General features: G+C 41.1%; 1 protein-coding gene across 6 annotated transcripts in view; it reads left to right on the top strand.

Moving 5' to 3' along the window:
- chl1 (cell adhesion molecule L1 like) overlaps positions 1-17,526 on the top strand; it is a 649,066-nt gene that overhangs the window by 118,291 nt on the left and 513,249 nt on the right. The window lies entirely within an intron of this gene.

Raw genomic sequence — 17,526 nt, 5'->3', positions numbered from 1 at the left:
GGTCAATCCATTCAGTGTGTGACGCCTGGATTCGTAACCGGCGTAAAATCACAGAGCTTTGAAATCTTCACGTAGTCACTCACGTGACTCCGAAGTAAAATAGTAAGATTAAACGAGAACTTACCAGTTTGAAGTTTGATCTTGATTTTATGAGGAGTTACGATGAGCGATTACGTGCCCACCGCTCCCACCCTCATATTATCAAGGTCACATGGAAGTTCTAGTTTCTTCAATCTTACTATTCTCAGGTCTTCTTTTTATCTGTGATTTAACACCGCTGCTTTGAAGATTGACGCGCACGCAGACGGACGGCCCTTCTTCATGTAATCGCTCATCGTAACTCCTCATCAAATCAAGATCAAACTTCAAACTGGTAAGTTCTCGTTTAATCTTACTATTAATATAGGACCTGGTGTTAAACAAGTGGCTTATGGACAGTATGGACGATGGGCTGAAGAGCCTGTTTCCATGTGGCATTTCTCTAAGCTCCACATCATCCAAGTAGAAGAAACCCTCTTGATTGGCCCCCATCCTTCATCTTAAGTGTTAATCCCCTTCCCCTCTGGAATAGTGTGACATGCAACAGCTACGGAATGTATAAGAAGGATCTGCAGATGCTGGTTTAAACCGAAGATAGACACAAAAAGCTGGAGTAACCATCTGGGTCTCCCGAAACGTCACACAGGCCTTCTCTCCCGAGATGCAGCCTGAGTTACTCCAGCTTGTTGTGGCCATCTTCAGCTACAGAATGTACATCAGTCAACCCTGCAGGTTTTCTGACCATGCTTCCCGAATCACAATATCTACCACCAAGCAGCACTATAACAGCAGGTACAGGGGAACACCACATTCCACTCCAAGATGTAGACCATCCTACTTTGGATGTTTATTGACATATCTCATAGTCCTGGAACGTTATCGTCAACAGTATCGCTGGGCAGCTTTCATCTGAAGAACAACAATGCAAGGAAGTGACTCACCAGCACCTTCACAAGGGCAGTTAATGGTGGACAATAAACAATGGCCTTGGTAGCAATGCACTTGTCCAGAAAAATGAATTTAAAAATTAATCTGAATAAACAGACTTTACATTGATAGAATCTTAATCTCTCCTCTGCTAGAGCGAAACATCAACAAAGGAAAAGCCTGCAATAGCCCACAGGATGAAATATACATAAGCCATTAATTAGTTTGTTCTGGTAAAGCGTTGTTAATCAGATCTCTCAGCACTCAAATCTAACATAGCCTGGCTCCACTCTCACTACATTTAACACCTCACATCATCTCCGTCCTCTTGAGGAAGGAGTTTGTAGCTCTCATTTTTAAACAATCTGCCTGTAATCATAATATTTTCCACTGGAACACTATTCATTCAAGCTTTTCTGTGAAATCTGGACTTTTGGCAATGACCCACTTGTTCCAACAATTGTGCAGCTATTAATGGGGCGGTGTTGCTGATTGGGGTACTGCCAAGAGTTTTATTGCGAGTGGTGCTTGTGTTATCTTTAGTAGATAACATAAAAATAATTGGGTTTATAAGAGATAATTAGTTCATGCTCATCAAACAATGCATGATGTACTGCAAGAGCATGCTGAAATACAGTTCAGAGCCGAGCAAGACTTGTGTGTGACTACTCTCCGTTTTCTGTCTGGAAATAACGAACTGCAGGTGCTGGTTTCCAAAAAAAGACACACAGTCTTTGGAGTGACTCAGCGGATCAGGCAGCATTTCTGGAGAACATGGATCGGTGACATTTCGGGTCGAGACCCTTTGCCAGACTAATTGGGGGGGGGGGGGGAGAAATCTGGAAGAGTGCTCTCCCCTTCTCTTCCAGCTTCTCTTCCAGCTTTCCCTACTCCCTCACCCCTCTCCAGAAATGCCACCTGATCTGCCACCTGAGCTATTGCACCTCTTTATCATTCTTTCTGATTTGTGCCCTTTCATTTGCACAACTCATCCGCTGGCTGTGCCATAACTTCTGCCGCATCCTTTTGCATCTGAGTACCTGCTTGATCTAAATCAACTTCAGTTAAGCAACAGTACAGTGATGTTATTTTACTTGCTTTCAGATCCCTCCGTGGCCTTTCTCCTCCCTGTAGCCACAGACAGTTGCGCAAATCGGCTTGTACTCGCTAGAATTTAGGAGATTGAGGGGGAATCTTATAGAAACGTACAAAATTCTTAAGGGGTTGGACAGGCTAGATGCAGGAAGATTGTTCCCGATGTTGGGGAAGTCCAGGACAAGGGGTCACAGCTTAAGGATAAGGGGGAAATCCTTTAGGACCGAGATGAGAAAAACATTTTTCACACAGAGAGTGGTGAATCTCTGGAACTCTCTGCCACAGAAGGTAGTTGAGGCCAGTTCATTGGCTATATTTAAGAGGGAGTTAGATGTGGCCCTTGTGGCTAAAGGGATCCTGATAACACTTCTCAAAAAACTACCACTTTAACCAAAAAACACTGACGTGCTGGACTAACTCAGCATCCCTGGAGACACATGACATTTTGTGTCGAGACACTTTTGCGTATTAACCCGCTTCTGCGGTTGGTTGTTTCTATACTACCGCCACAATATCTTTTATGATCAATATTTTTATAACATCCGGTGGAGTATCTTGGGGTATTTTACTATGTTAATGTTGCTGCAGAAATGCATGCCATTGTCTTGTTATTCTCAGAGGTGTCGTACTGTTGAGATACAGTGATCAGTGTTGCCAGAAATCTCTTTTACTCTTCTGTGCAAAGTGCAATGAGGTGTCCTGCAAAAACATTGGGCAAAACTTTACCTGTGTGGTTGCTGTTGGGACCTGCTCATACAACATTCATATAAGCACCCTGATGACAATTGGGACAGTGCTTGGACCTAGAAGACCCCCTGTGTTTGCCATGGTAGAGTCGGGGGGTGGGGGAGGGGGGGGGGGGGGATGATGGGTGAATTTCGTCTCTATGTAGACTGGTTGACACAACTGGTAGAGCAGCTGCCCCACAGTGCCGGAGACCCAGCTTCCATCCTGACCTCTGGTACTGTCTGTGTGGAATTTGTGCATTCTCCCTGAGACCGCGTGGGTTTTCCCCCGGGTGCTCCAGTTTCCTCCCACATCTCAAAAACATGCGGGTTTGTAGGTTAATTGGCATCTGTAAAATTGCCCCTTATGTGTAGAGAGTGGATGAGAAAGTGGGATAATATTGAACTAGTGAACGTGTGATCGATGATTGGCGTGGACTCAGTGGGACGAAGAGCCTGCAGACTGAATGGTGTTCCAGTGGCTCAATGGTTGAGCTGCTGTCTCACAGCACTAGAGACTCTGGTTCGATCCTGACCAGAGCCGCTGTCTGTGCGGAGTTTGTATATTCTCTCTGTGACCATGTGGGTTTTCTCCGTGTGCTCCAGATTCCTCCCACATTCCAAAGATGTGTAGGTTAATTGGCCTCTATAAATTGCCATAATTTTGGCTTCTATAAATTTGGCTTCTGTCGGATGCAAAAGTGGGATAACATATGGGTGATGGATGGTCGCCGTGAACTCAGTGAGCTGAAGGACCTGTTTCCACACTGTATCTTTAAACACCACTCATGTGATCCTGGTTTGGAAGGATCTCACGTCATGAGTGGCTCATTGCCACTGTGTGGTTCAGGCTGTTCAATCTGGCAAATACTGCAGCATTTAGCAGTGAATTGCAAAACATGGAAATGTTGCAATCATTGAGTGACAATGTCGCAATCATTGAGTGACAATGTCGCAACACTTCTGCATTTATACTGAACCTAGAAAAATGAATCTGGCTGATACTATGAGTTTAGGGCCTGTCCCACTTGGGCGACCTAATCTGCGAGTTTAGAAGAGTGTCTTAGATCTTCAAACTCGCAGCATGGTCGACACGAGGTCCTAGGAGGTCCTATGAGGTCGCTGGAACTCTCCTTCATGCTCGATGAAAGTTCCTGAATACTCGTGGCCTCGGCTAGGTAGCAGCGAATTTTTCAGCATATTGAAATATTTTCCGTGAGTAAAATTTGGTCGGCATGGGTCATTTTAACTCATAGTGCAGTGGAGTGGGGACGCTATTTAGTTACAGGCAGTCGAGGGCAGCCATAGGCAATCTCCTTCGCTGACCGGGCATTTTGATTGGCTCATTGGAGTTTCAGGACCTAGGAAGACCGACCGGTCAGTAAAATGCCCGCTAAACTTTATTATACTTCTTAAAAGTGTCTCCACTCCTTCTCCCCCCATCTCTCTCCTTCTCTCCCCCCACCCCCTCCCCCCTCCCCGCGCTCTCTAAAGGACTTACTGTTACTGTGCAGCCGTCTTTTACCTTCCTCTTCATCGCAGGTGTGAATTTCAGACAGCCCTTCTCCGCTTTCCCTGGCCCCCGCCTTTGCAATGTGTTTGTGTGTGTGTGTGTGTGTGTGTACGTGTGTGCGCGGTCAGTCGATCCAGCTCGTGGTTTCAACGCGGACGGTCGATCCAGCTCGAGGTTTTCCAGGCGAGTGCCCTCGAGCTGGAAGGTCGAAAACACTCTTTTTAACTTTCCGATTAGGTCGCCCAAGTGGAACAGGACTTTTAAGCATGGATGTCGCATTGGTTCACATTTTTGCTTGCTGATAAACAAGGAATGCAGAGTGCACTTTTAGGCACCAATTTACATTGATGATCATTGGCCAGGAGTGATGATGTCCTTGGATACATTCAGATGGATTTTGCTTGTAAGTAACAGGACTGCTTCTCTGGGTGTTGTCTAACCTGGAATGATATCTGAAGACAAGTCCCAACATGGACATCATCTGTCCATGTTCTCCTGAGATGCTGCCTGACCTGCTAAGTAACCCCAGCACTTTGTGCCTATTTTCGTAAATCAGCATCTGCAGTTCCTTGCTTTTACATGATTCCTGACATAATCCATCCCAGGGTTAATGTTTTTTTATGGTCATGTGCGAATAAACAGCACATTTATTTTGGTACAATTTCTAGGCAAATAGATTAATGACATTGAACATGCTATGGGGCAAAGTTCAAGATAAGAGACCAATTGGCATTTACTTCTGCTGCAGGAACCAATTCAAATGAAATGATTTGTAGTCTTCATCTTTAATTGTGTTTTGAGGTTATTTTCATTCTACACTTTTGATACTATATTATGTATGCACTTATAAGAGAAAAATGATTGACTCGAACCTGATTTTGCAAAAATGTCCATTAAGCATTTCCTAGCTTCAGTATATACAGGAATAATTTTCCTCACTACTCTTAATCAAAGTCTTTCACATTTTTCTCGAGTTGCATACTTGCTGGCATTCAAATTTCTGTTGTCACAATATTTTGATCATTGCTTAGTTTTTTTTTTTGGCTTTTGTGTTAACATTTATCACAGTGTGTTGTTGATGCAAAACTATCGTTCAGGCTTTGATATACCAATTTTCACAAATACTTGATCTTCTGATTGCCAGGTTACTCTGAGGAGTGATTTTTTCCCCCAGCTAAAAATCTCCCACGATTCTATTGCCAACTGGCATATAAAAGAAAGAGTTATATCTGTCAAAGGACTGTGGCCAGTGCCGAAGGCAATTTATTATGTTGTGCATCAAAGATACAGTAGACAAAGAAAGAATTATGGTGCACTGAGATATTTACATGATACACAGGAGTGTACCCTTCAGTCTCTTAATTCAGTGAGATTGTAGCCAATATACAACCTTCATCCTTTTCCTTGTTTCCCCTGAAAGTTTTGGTTCACCAAAATGTATCAATCTTTATTTATCAATTTATTAACCCTTCAATTGATTGATTTGATTCTTTTCTGTCAGTTTTTCAGTTCAACATCACATAAACATGCTGCTTGCCAGAGCAGTACAAATAGCTGCATGATTCACATCATCACAGTGTAATGTTTTGGTGCTTAAATGGAGTGCCTTACATCTACATTTCAATTGGATTTTGGCTGTTTGTAATTTAATTCCCAAAGGTCATAGTGTGGAGTCCGTGTTTTCTAATTGTAAGCTCCTCTAACAAGAGAAATAGTTCAGTGGTTCAATTGCCAAGTGCACCTAAGTACAGTGAAATTATTTTTGCATATAGTTCACTGACAATCCTACTATACAATAGGCATAATCATACTAAGAGTGTAAGATAGTAGTCCCATGCTCTATTGTATTATTTCTCCAAGTTGTCAGACAAACTTTGATCCAATTATCACTCTACCTTAATTACAGAGGATTCAAGCTCAATTTTTGTGTACCATCAGCATGGTTTGCAAGAGGTTTATTTAATTGGAAGATTATTTTTGTGGCTAGCACCATTCGTGTACATCTGTGTAAAACATGGTTTGGGTGTACTTTGTTTAAAGAAAAATGCAGCCAGTCAGTTATGACTGGGGGACTGCCTCCAGATTAGATATTGGTCAGTTAAAATATGGGGTCCTAATTAGGGGAAATATCTTTGTGGTAGAAGCAGCAATTATAGTCTGGGGATTAGGAATCAGTTATTGAGAATCAAGGGCTATGGTCTAAGGGTAAGGTTTTAGTTTGAATTGGTTTTCCCAGTATTATATTTGGGTTTTGTCAATTTGGAGAGTAGTTCAGATAGAAATTGGATTTTTTGAGTCATTTAGTATAGCAACACGGCATTAGGCCCAACTTGTCTACACTGGGACCAACATGTCCCATCTACACAAGATCCACCTGCCTGTGTTTGGCCCATATCCCTTTAAACTTGTCCTATCCATGTACCTGTCCAAATGTTGCTTAAAATGGTGATACTCCCTGCCTGAGTTACCTCCTCTGACAGCTCGTTCCATGCACCCATCACCCTCTGTGAAAAATTATCCTTCAGGTTCCTATTAAATCTTTCCCCCCCACCTTAAACATATGTCCTCTATATACGCGATCTATTCCTCTCATGATTTTGGACACCACTATGAGAATACCCCTCCTCCTCCTGCGCCCCAAGGAATAGTGTCCGAGCCTGCTTAATATCTTTGTATAGCTCAGAATTGCGAGACACTGTGGTGATAAAAGGTTTGTTGGGAAGAACTCAGTGTCACAGTCAAGACGGAAAGACAATACAGGATTACAATCGAGCCATTACATGGTATGCTGGCATAAGAAGAGTCTCAATGATTATTCATATCTACAAATTCATATCTACAGATTCAGAATGACTTTCATTAAGTTCATATATTTGCCTTTCACACTGCATGATTAGTGATTAGTTTTTGTATGAGACGGTGGAGTGACTTAGTGTTTTGTTACGCATGGACCAGCAAGGTTTTTCCTGCAATATTACTTGTCAATAAATACTCATGCCATAAGACCATGGTGGTTTATCACGTAGCTGCATTCAGACAGAATAACTTGATCTCAGTAGGAGTATTCCTGAAAGCAAATCCATTCAATTGATTCCTCTGTCAGAGTATCAGTTCTATACCATACGCATTGTGGAAATTGCATCATGTGAGGCAAGATATACAATTCGCTATCTTGCAGTGTAATTTTCAGATGCAAAGACGGAATCCCTTTATAATCTTCTATTGCAGATGGATTCAGAGAGCCACTATTTACTTCCATTCTATACTTAAAGAGAGAGGATGAACCAGTAAGCCTCCATAACTTACTGTGATTTGTAAATTGGAAGACATGGTTTGGTATCTTCTGCACTGACCTAGAATCAATATTGTGCAAGGATTACATCAAGTACTTAGTTCTGTTTTTCCTTCATGTGTTTGTGATGTCCATGCTACTGTACTACTCCTATTTATGGATTAGTGTAAATCCTGTTTAAAAATGTGCACTTCTCTTTTGTTCACCTGCAGCACCAAAAAAGGTTCCACTGCTTCATAATACAATTTCATTGACAGTAGAATATTTTACCAGTGGCTATGAACCATTCATTATACAGATTTGAACTTCATGCAGCAAAACTTTGACCTTTTTGCATGGATTTACTCGGCTTAAATTATGTTAAATGGTAGGTGAAGCACAATTGTAATCAGAGATTTTTTGGACATCACGTTTTGATCAGTAAAACAAAATTAGATATAGTGTGGCAAGTGGACATTTTTAAGGTGGAGATTGGCCAATTCTTAACTAGTTAGGGTGTCAGGGGTTATGGGGAGAAGGCAGGAGAATGGGGTTGAGAGGGAAAGATAGATCAGCTGTGATTGAATGACAGAGGAGACTTGATAGGTCGAATGGCTTAATTCTGCTCCTGGAACTTATCTGCATGTTCCTTTAATTCTATAGTAAAATGTTTTATCTATACAACTTGATGTAAGATAGCAATTAAGAGGAGACCATATTTAAGTTTTACTTTGTAGATAACATTGTTTTCATATGAAACAGTTGCTGTATATTTTGGTTAAGGCCATTAACAGTTGGATCTTGAATAGAGCAATTACTCTACCATTGTGAAAATATATAACAATCGAGAAGTGTAATCATTACACTAATGAACTGTTGAAATAAATCTATCCAATTGGAAATATGAAGTGAAAGAAGCTTGTGTGCATCGTTTCTTAGGTGTTATTAGTACATGTTATCATAAAATAACCCCTTCACCAAATAGGAATTGTCACAGTAAAATATAATTTGACATGCTTAAAATGTGCACCAGGAATGGAACAACAGAATACATTTTTTTTATCAATAACAGCATTGTACTTGTGAATTAATGATGCATGAGAAATAAACAATCTTAACCATTCCATGTTGGTGGTGGGTTACAGGGAAAATAGGTCAGTATGTCTGGATAAATATCACATCACAACTTTTGTGGGAGGCATCACAATTTGGAGCTGAATTGAATGAAGAACTGTGAATGGTTTGAAGTAACAAAAGGTTGAATTGAAATTTGTCATTGTGGTTAATGATCTTCCTTGTAGCTATCTAATATAGTTGTCCTGATAAATTTCTTATTCATAGAGTGCATAATATTTAATAAATATGCATGAGGAGATACAAGAGAATCCAGCTACAGTTACTCAATTAAGGGATTAATTAGTAGATAATAAATTAACTGTTCTTCCAAGGGCATTAATTGGATTCCCTTCCCCATACTGCAATAACCTACTTGAAGTAAAGCAGACGTGGAACATTTTAAACACTGGTGTATTATTCAGATACACTATATAATGTTTACATTTGTTGGAAACTAAAGATAAGGGCCAAGGAGACATTAATACAATGCACATATATTTTCTTTGACTCAGTAGAGTTAATGACAGCCCTGTGATGTGTTCATTTTATTCATTGTTCCCATTGTGTAGATGTTGCAGAAAATCTTGTTCAGTCAGTTGATCAATTTGATTTATGCTCTGTGGCGAGGTGACATGGTTTGACCAGAGTTCTAAAGAGTGTTGTAACTTGGCATTGACTTGGCCATGTGAGAGTAGGTAGAGGGAGCCAAATATCATTGCTAACCTTTGGGTAGGTGAACATAAGAGTTATCTGCACTGAATGTCTGTTGTGATTTTTAAATTGAACCTTGCAGACTTGCATCAATGGAGGTATTACTTCACAAAATGACACAAAGTGCTGGAGTAACTCAGCAGGTCAGGCAGCTTCTCTGGTGAAAATGGATTGGTGATGTTTCAGGTCGAGACATACCTATTACCTGCCCCTCTCCTGTTCCAGCTCTCTTATCCCCCACTACAATTATCTGAGGTAGGGTCTGGACCTGAATTGTCACCTAACCATGTTCTTCAGAGATGCTGCCTGACCTATTGAATTACTCCCAGCACTTTGTGTCCTTCTGCGCGTTAGCCAACATCTGCAGTTCTTTGCTTTATACGAGATGTTACTTCAACTTCTCTTGGGATCTTGGTATGTTCCTGTTTGTTTACAAGACCTTTCATTTAATGGTAGAAATTTAAAAATTCCAAAAATATTTAGTAAGCATCAGCTAGTGAGCTTTGCAGCAATTCTTTGTGGTGGCTGCATTTAATTGTATTGATCCTTGCGGTTACAATAGTCACCTCACATTTTTTACGCACGTTCATTAATCTTGCCTGTTGCAGTACTTTTAGACTCAAAACTCTGCTTGTTATGTTTTGACTTATTCACTTTGTTATTTTTCAATTATGGAGTCACATTTGCTCTTATCTTCTTATCATTTGCTTTTTTTATTTCTCGACAACAGATGTTTACCCGTGTGGTGAGAAAAAGTGAACCAAAGCGGAAAAATAATACACTCACCATTTGCTCACCAATTAAAAACTAGCTAGGCACCTCCATGTACATGATTAAGTTTTGTTTAGCCTCATTATATTCATGGAGAAGAAGTACATTAGAATTTGTTGATTAAAGTTTTCAAATTGTATTGTATAATTTGTTCCCAGTGATCAGCCTATTAAAAATGGAAACTTGACTTCTTTCCAAATAACTTGCTTTCCTTATGGTCCACTTACTTTGAATTATGTAACAACTCCGGATCGCATGCCTCAAGACTCCCAGTAATGAATCAAACAATGCGGTTCTTGTTGTCCCTCAATCTCTTCAGCTTCCTCCCTCTTGTCGTGAAGGTGCCAACTTACGCTGGCAGTAATGTTCAAGTAGCAAATGCCCGTCAGTACTCTGCAATGAATAACACTTCTTCATGTGTGTGTCTGGAGAGCGATTATTGGCAAGGCCTTTGATGCGAATGAAGGCATGATCTTTTAAACCTTCCTTTGGACTCCTTCCATCCAATGTTTTACCTGCAGGCACTGGTGAAAAAAACTCTTGTTGGAGCATTTTACTGTTATTCACTCAACATTATTGTGATTTGACATGTGTCATTACTAAAGAACAGTCCACATAATGCAGATTTCTGCAAACCTAATTTATTTGCAATCTAAAGTGTACAGCACTCTATCGGGCTGCAATTTACTATTTTAAAGCTGAGCTTTAGGTCAAAAAAGTCATTTTAAAGTCTCAAAGTACTGGAGTAACTCAGTGGGTCAGGCACCTTCTTTGGAGAACATGGATAGGTTGCGTTTCGGGTCAGGACCCTCCTTCAGACCCTTATTTCCTTGTATCTTAATTTTAAACTCTGCCCACTTGACCTAAGCTCAACAGCATTCATTATATCAATTGGGTCCAGGCCAGGTATCAGAAATATGATAGGTCCTCAGACTCTGATGGGTTGAATTGAGTGCAGCCACCATGTTTAAACTGAATGCAGTAAGGCCTGGTACTTGGGCAGTGTAATAAAGCCGACCACCTCTCATCAGCCAGGGCACACATGTAGATTAGGGATCATCTTTGTTTGTAACATACGGCTTCACTAAAGAACTTCCTACTCAACAAGAGCCCATTATATAGCAATGTTACAACATTTTGAGATTTTAAAAATCAAGTCTTTAATTTATCCCATCAGATAAAGCATAAAAAGAAGTTTAATTTGACACCTAATTCACTTTCATATCTTCAGTATTAAAAAGGTTATGGCCATTTTCATACTCGGAAATTGGCATCCTGTTCCCTATTGCTTTTTCATTGACTTGACATAAAAGCTGTGATCGAGAACATTTAAAGGCCGATAACTTTCTTAAAATTTAAGAGAACTGAAATAAATTTTCAGTTATTATGGATTGAAGCATTCTGAAACAAATATGAAACAATCTTACTTAGATGACTTGAAATTAAAGCATATGATTGGTTAGTTACCTAATTGTAGCTAATTACAAAATTCAATTACTAGATCTAAACATCTATCCATTTCTAAAGAATAGATTAACATTTTTTAATAGCCTAAGTGTCCAAATAACATTCACACAAGAATTCAGAATATAACATAATTTTTAAATCTCATTGTCATGGGTTTATAGGCCAAATGGAAGGAATTTAATGTTTAATACCTGTAAATTAATGGCCATTTAAACCAGCTTGCGAGTGGGATTTTCTGGAACGGGACCATTTAGAACGTTGAAGCTGTGGTGAATTTATACCCCCATATCTGCAGCAAATACACTGCCGGTTCTTCGGGGGGGGGGAAATCACCGTTTCGCAACTTAAAATATGAATTACATACATCTTAAGAAACACTTTTATACATAAAAATGAACTACTTTCTTTTACCTGGTCCTCCATAAAATCCGTCCCAGTTGTCGGCATTGACGGCTTCAGAAGCTGCTTTTAAAATCATTCCAGCGATTAACTTGTCGGATGAATTTTTTTTAAAAACACACAGAACGGCCGTAGGAACGATTCTTTAGCAAAATCTTGCACTCCAACAAAATATAATTCAGGACCAGGTCGGGAAAAAACCCCGTTTTAACCCCGCCGCCCACCCCCCACTTAAACGCGCCAAAATCGTGCACACGGCCAGTGGCAGAATTACAGCGCCGCTGAAGGTAAATTTTGTAACATACCTACATTATAGAGTTCAGGTTGCTGTAAGAATGTCCTTGAGAACAGGCTGGGTTTGGAGTGGCTGTGTGGTCAGGAGTAGTTCGAATGGTACACCTGACCAGATCTCCACTTCATGTAGTAAGTAAACCCATCTGGGAAGCTTTGCATTCAGCTGATCCTCAGACCCTTCCATGCACTGACTCCTGTTGTTAATTTTCCATTCGCAGTATGACCCAAAGTTTGCTTATTAAGGTGAGCAATGCCTTGTGAACTATGAATCCCCCACAGAATTTTGCCCTGATGGACTCTAGCATTCACACAGAAGGCCCCAGATCTTCATTAATTCTTGTGTGACACTGGAGCCACTGAGACAATTCTGGAAAGTTTAATGCTCTACCAATACGCAGACACCAACGTCTGGTTGAAAATCCTTTTCAAACTCGTATTTCATCAGAAATGTTGAGACCAAATCAAGTACATTAGTCATCTTTGTGCAAGAAGACCTTTAAAGCATTGATATCATCTTGTTTCACAATTGAGTGTATAGACTGCTCCTGTGAGCCCAGTAGCTTTTGGCAGTGCAGTCCCTTAAATACACCTGTGACAATTTCTGTAACTTCATGTCCGTGCCCAAGTCAAATGCTGAAAACTCCAAAGATGGCAAACTAATTCCGTGATTCAATCCTTTTGCTTGAGCTTTTGTCAAGGAAACAAATACAAGGAAAAAAGTAAATTTTCTCTATATTGGCCCATTTGTGATCCATTGTAAGAGCGTTCAAATTTAATTTAAGATCCTATTTCAGCTGCTTTCTTACCCATTGAGACCTGGCAGAAACCCACACTGAAGACTTAAAAATAAATACAAAGCCATTTGTATTTTTATGCACGTTCTTTTTGTCAACAGTCTTTCAGGGTCAAAGGGACCAGTTTCCAATCTTTTGTCATTGAATCACAGGTTTGTTTGAAATCTCACCAAATAGAAAATAAGTGTCTAGTTGTGGGAAATCCAGAAGTTAATATCTGCCCTTCAGTCAACAATGAGATCTGAATTTTGTGATTAACATCTCTGGACAAATACCTTAGTAATTCTGTTTCAACGTATGAACAAGGAAAATACAAGGGGTGATAAATTAAGCAAGGTTGCAGGTTTATTTCGGTAGCAGGATCAGTTCGAGAGATTTCATGCTGGTTTACAAAAGCCCCATAGATTCAGCTGTGAAGAAAGAGATTCCAATATGGGAAAGATGCTGGAGTAATTCAGCGGGTCGGCAAGCATCTCTGGTGAACATGAATGGGTGACATTTCAAGTCAGGACCGTTCTTCAGACCCTTGTTTAGACTTCCAATATGGGAAAGTCCTTACCATATCAAGTTCTTTTTAGTCTGATCCCTGACGAATTTAACCAACTTAAGCTCTTCCTTTATGCTGCAAATCTTTCAGGAATATCACATGCATAACAATTGCATATCAGATGCAAAGGCTTTTTTTCAAAAACTTGAATGGTGCTGCCAAGCTGAGTTAAATTATTGTGTATGTTGGGCATATACATGAAAGCTCGCCACCATCAAATCCTAAGTTATCCGGTGTTAGATCTTTTTGCCAATCTGGGCACACATGGGAAATTAGGAAAGTCCAAGGATTGGTGATAGAGTTGGTGATTTTAATTAGAGTGGTGCGAGGGGTGTTATGAAAGGTAGATGAGGATGATTAGAGAATCTATTATAGAGATGAATAGATTGGTAGTCAGTAGGAAACCATTTTTAGATGTATATCTTAAATTGAGAGGTAGAGCAGCTCAGTATTTGGGGTGGAAATGGATTAGGCATCTGATGGACTAGCTATTTAGAGACTTGCAAATGTGTAGAGGGTAGAAACGCATGTCTGATCACAATAGGGACGATCTAATTTTCAGATTTAGAGTTATGGAGTCATACAGCATGGAAACAGGCACTTCGGCCCAGGTTGCCCATGCCGACCAAGGTACCACATCTCCACCAGTCTCAACTGCCTGTGTTTGGCCCATGTCCATCTAAACCTTTCCTGTCTGTGTATCTGTCCAAATGCCTTTTAAATGTTGGTATGGTTCCTGCCTCAACTACTTCCTCTGGGAGCTCAGTCCACGTACCCACCACCCTCTGAGTGAGAAAGTTGCCCCTCAGTTTCCTATTAAATCTTTCTCCACTTATCTTAAACCTGAGGTTCTTTGATCCCCTACTTTGGGGGAAAAAGACTCTGTGCATCTACCCACTCCATTTTCCTCATGATCTTATACATCTCTATAAAATCACCGCTAGCCTGTGCAACCTCTCCCTATATCACAGGTACTCAAGTCCTGGTGACATCCTGCGAGATCACAATACTTCTCCGACCTTATTTCCAAAAACGCTCAAAATTCCAAGGCCTATTTAGTAATATTACCTCTGTCATATGTCCCACCCCCAGTACCAGCTTAGCTGGGTCCCCTGCCAAGCGCGAATAATTCTCTACTTTTTTCACCAGTAAAGTTGAGAACATCAGAATGAATATTTCCCCTCCCACCCGTGACCTAGCTGTCTCTTTGGTCTGTTCTTCTAAATTAGACTGCTTCTAACCCATTACTCTATCCTCCCTTGTAAAGCTTGTCTCCACTATGAAACCTGCAACCTGCCCCCCTGACGTTGTGCCCACTGCCCTTCTGAAGGATGGCTTTGCAACAGTCGGTCCCAGTATCCTCTCTATCATCAACAGTTCTCTGGCCACTGGCACTGTTCCAACCTGTTTCAAGCAGGCGGTGGTCCAGCCACTCCTGAAAAAAGCTAATCTAGACCCCGCCTTGCCTAGTAACTACAGACTTATTTCCAAACTGGCTTTCCTCTCAAAAGTCTTTGAAAAGGTAATTCTAGACCAACTAATGCCTTATCTACACCAAAATTCCATCCTGGAAAGTTTCCAATCAGGTTTCAGGGCCCAGCACAGCACAGAATCTGCCTTCTCGCCATCGACTCCGGCGACTGTTCTATCCTGCTTCTTCTCGACCTCAGCAGCGTTTGATACAGTGGACCATACCATCCTTATTGACCATCTCTGGTACGGGGTTGGTGTTGATGGCATTGCCCTGAGCTGGTTTGTTTCCTACTTAAAAAGCAGGTGTTTCTCTACGAACATAGGCAATTCTTTCTCTTCCCCAGCTAGCCTTTTCTGCGGAGTTCCACAAGGCTCCATCCTAGGCCCCATTCTCTTCTCTCTACATGCTCCACCTCGGCCAAGTCATTCAAAAGCATGGCATTTCTTTCCACTGCTATGCAGATGATACACAGCTCTATCTCCCTCTGAAACTCAACAACGGGTATAATTTAAACAGACTCATGCAGCGCCTTGATGATTTAAAAAGCTGGATGGCTCAGAACTTCCTCCAACTTAACGAGAGCAAGTCTGAGGTCATCCTACTCGGCCCCTCCGACCCCATCAAAACGATAACAGGCAGCCTTGGTAGCCTAACCTCCTTAGTCAAACCACACGTCAAAATCGTTGGCGTGATATTTGACTCCGCATTAAAGTTTGACAAGCAAGTCAACTCTGTGGTAAAAGCTGGTTTCTTCCAGCTTCGTACAATAGCTAAAATCAAATCATTCCCCAAATTCGACAACCTTGAAAAAAATCATCCACGCATTCATCTTCTCCCGCCTTGACTACTGCAACTCCCTATACACTGGCATCAGCCAATCATCCCTGTCCCATCTGCAATTGGTCCAATACGCCGCAGCAAGACTTCTGACGGGTACCCGTAAAAGGGACTCCATCACCCCGATCCTGGCCTCTCTCCACTGGATCCCAGTACGGTGTAGAATCAACTTCAAGCTCCTCTTATTCGTTTACAAAGCCCTTAACGTGCTATACACAAACATGTATTATTAATTTATTATCCTTGCAATTTTTTTTCTGAGAACTCCCCTGATACTGGAGAATGTGACAATGTTGGTATCGGAATCTGTGAATCTCAGCTCTAAAAACACTGGCTGAAATGAACAGGGGCCATAGTATCACTCAATGTCTGCCGTCATGCACCAGCTAAGGAGATTTATAATTTCAGCTTGAAAATTGAAGAATTTAATTTTGTTAAATAATTTACTGCTAATCCTAAATATTTAATTTGACACTCTTTCAAATGCCTAAATAATCTGCAAGGACCTCAGTAAAGAATAAGAACTAATGCAACCAAATGTTTGTTTGGTTATTTTGCCTATTTCAACGAATGCATTTGGAGGGCAGCTTGGCTGATAACAGAAAACAAGGCTAAGTTATACTGTATGGAAACACACCCTTTGTCTATGGTACCTACCTGTGCTAATTCCATTTGCCTGTATTTGATGCATATCTGCCTAAACCTTTCCTATTCAAGTCTAAAAGTGTCATAGAGTCATGGAAACAGGCCCTTCGACCCAACTCGTCCACACCGGCCAACAATGTCGCAGCTACACGAGTCCCACTTGCCTGCCCTTGGTCCATATCCCTCCAAACCTGTCCTATCCATGTACCTGTCTAACTGTTTCTTAAATGACGGGATAGTCCCAGCCTCAACTCCCTTCTCTGGCAGCTTGTTCCATACACCCACCTCCCTTTGTGTGAAAAGATTACACCTCTGATTCCTATTAAATCTTTTCCCCTTCACTTTGAACCTATGTCCTCTGGTCCTCGATTCCCCTACTCTGCGCAAAATACTCTGCATCTACCCGATCTATTCCTCTCATGATTTTGTATACCTCTGTAAGATCTCCCCTCATCCTCCAGCACTCCATGGAATAGAGACCCAGCCTACTCAACCTCTCCCTATAGCTCACACACTCTAGTCCTGGCAACATCCTCGTAAATCTTCTCTGAACCATTTCAAGCTTGACAATATCTTTCCTATAACATGGTGCCCAGAACTGAACACAATATTCTAAATGCGATCTCACCAACGTCTTATACAACTGCAACATTACCTCCCAACTGCTATACAATACTCTGACAGATGAAGGCCAAAGTGCTAAAAGCGTTTTTGACCACCTTATCTACCTGCAACCAGTCCTTTAAAGAATCATGCACCTGAACTCCTAGATTTCTCTACTCTACAACAACACCCAGAGGCCTACCATTTACTGTGTAGGTCCTGCCCTTGTTCAACGTCCCAAAATGTAACACCTCACACTTCTCTGCATTACATTCCATCAACCATTCCTCTGCCCTTT

The sequence above is a fragment of the Amblyraja radiata genome, chromosome 18, assembly GCF_010909765.2.
Source record: "Amblyraja radiata isolate CabotCenter1 chromosome 18, sAmbRad1.1.pri, whole genome shotgun sequence".
In the NCBI taxonomy this organism is placed as follows: Eukaryota; Metazoa; Chordata; class Chondrichthyes; order Rajiformes; family Rajidae; genus Amblyraja; species Amblyraja radiata.
The sequence above is the reverse complement of the archived record's forward strand: the minus strand, read 5'-3'. Positions and strand labels throughout refer to the sequence as shown.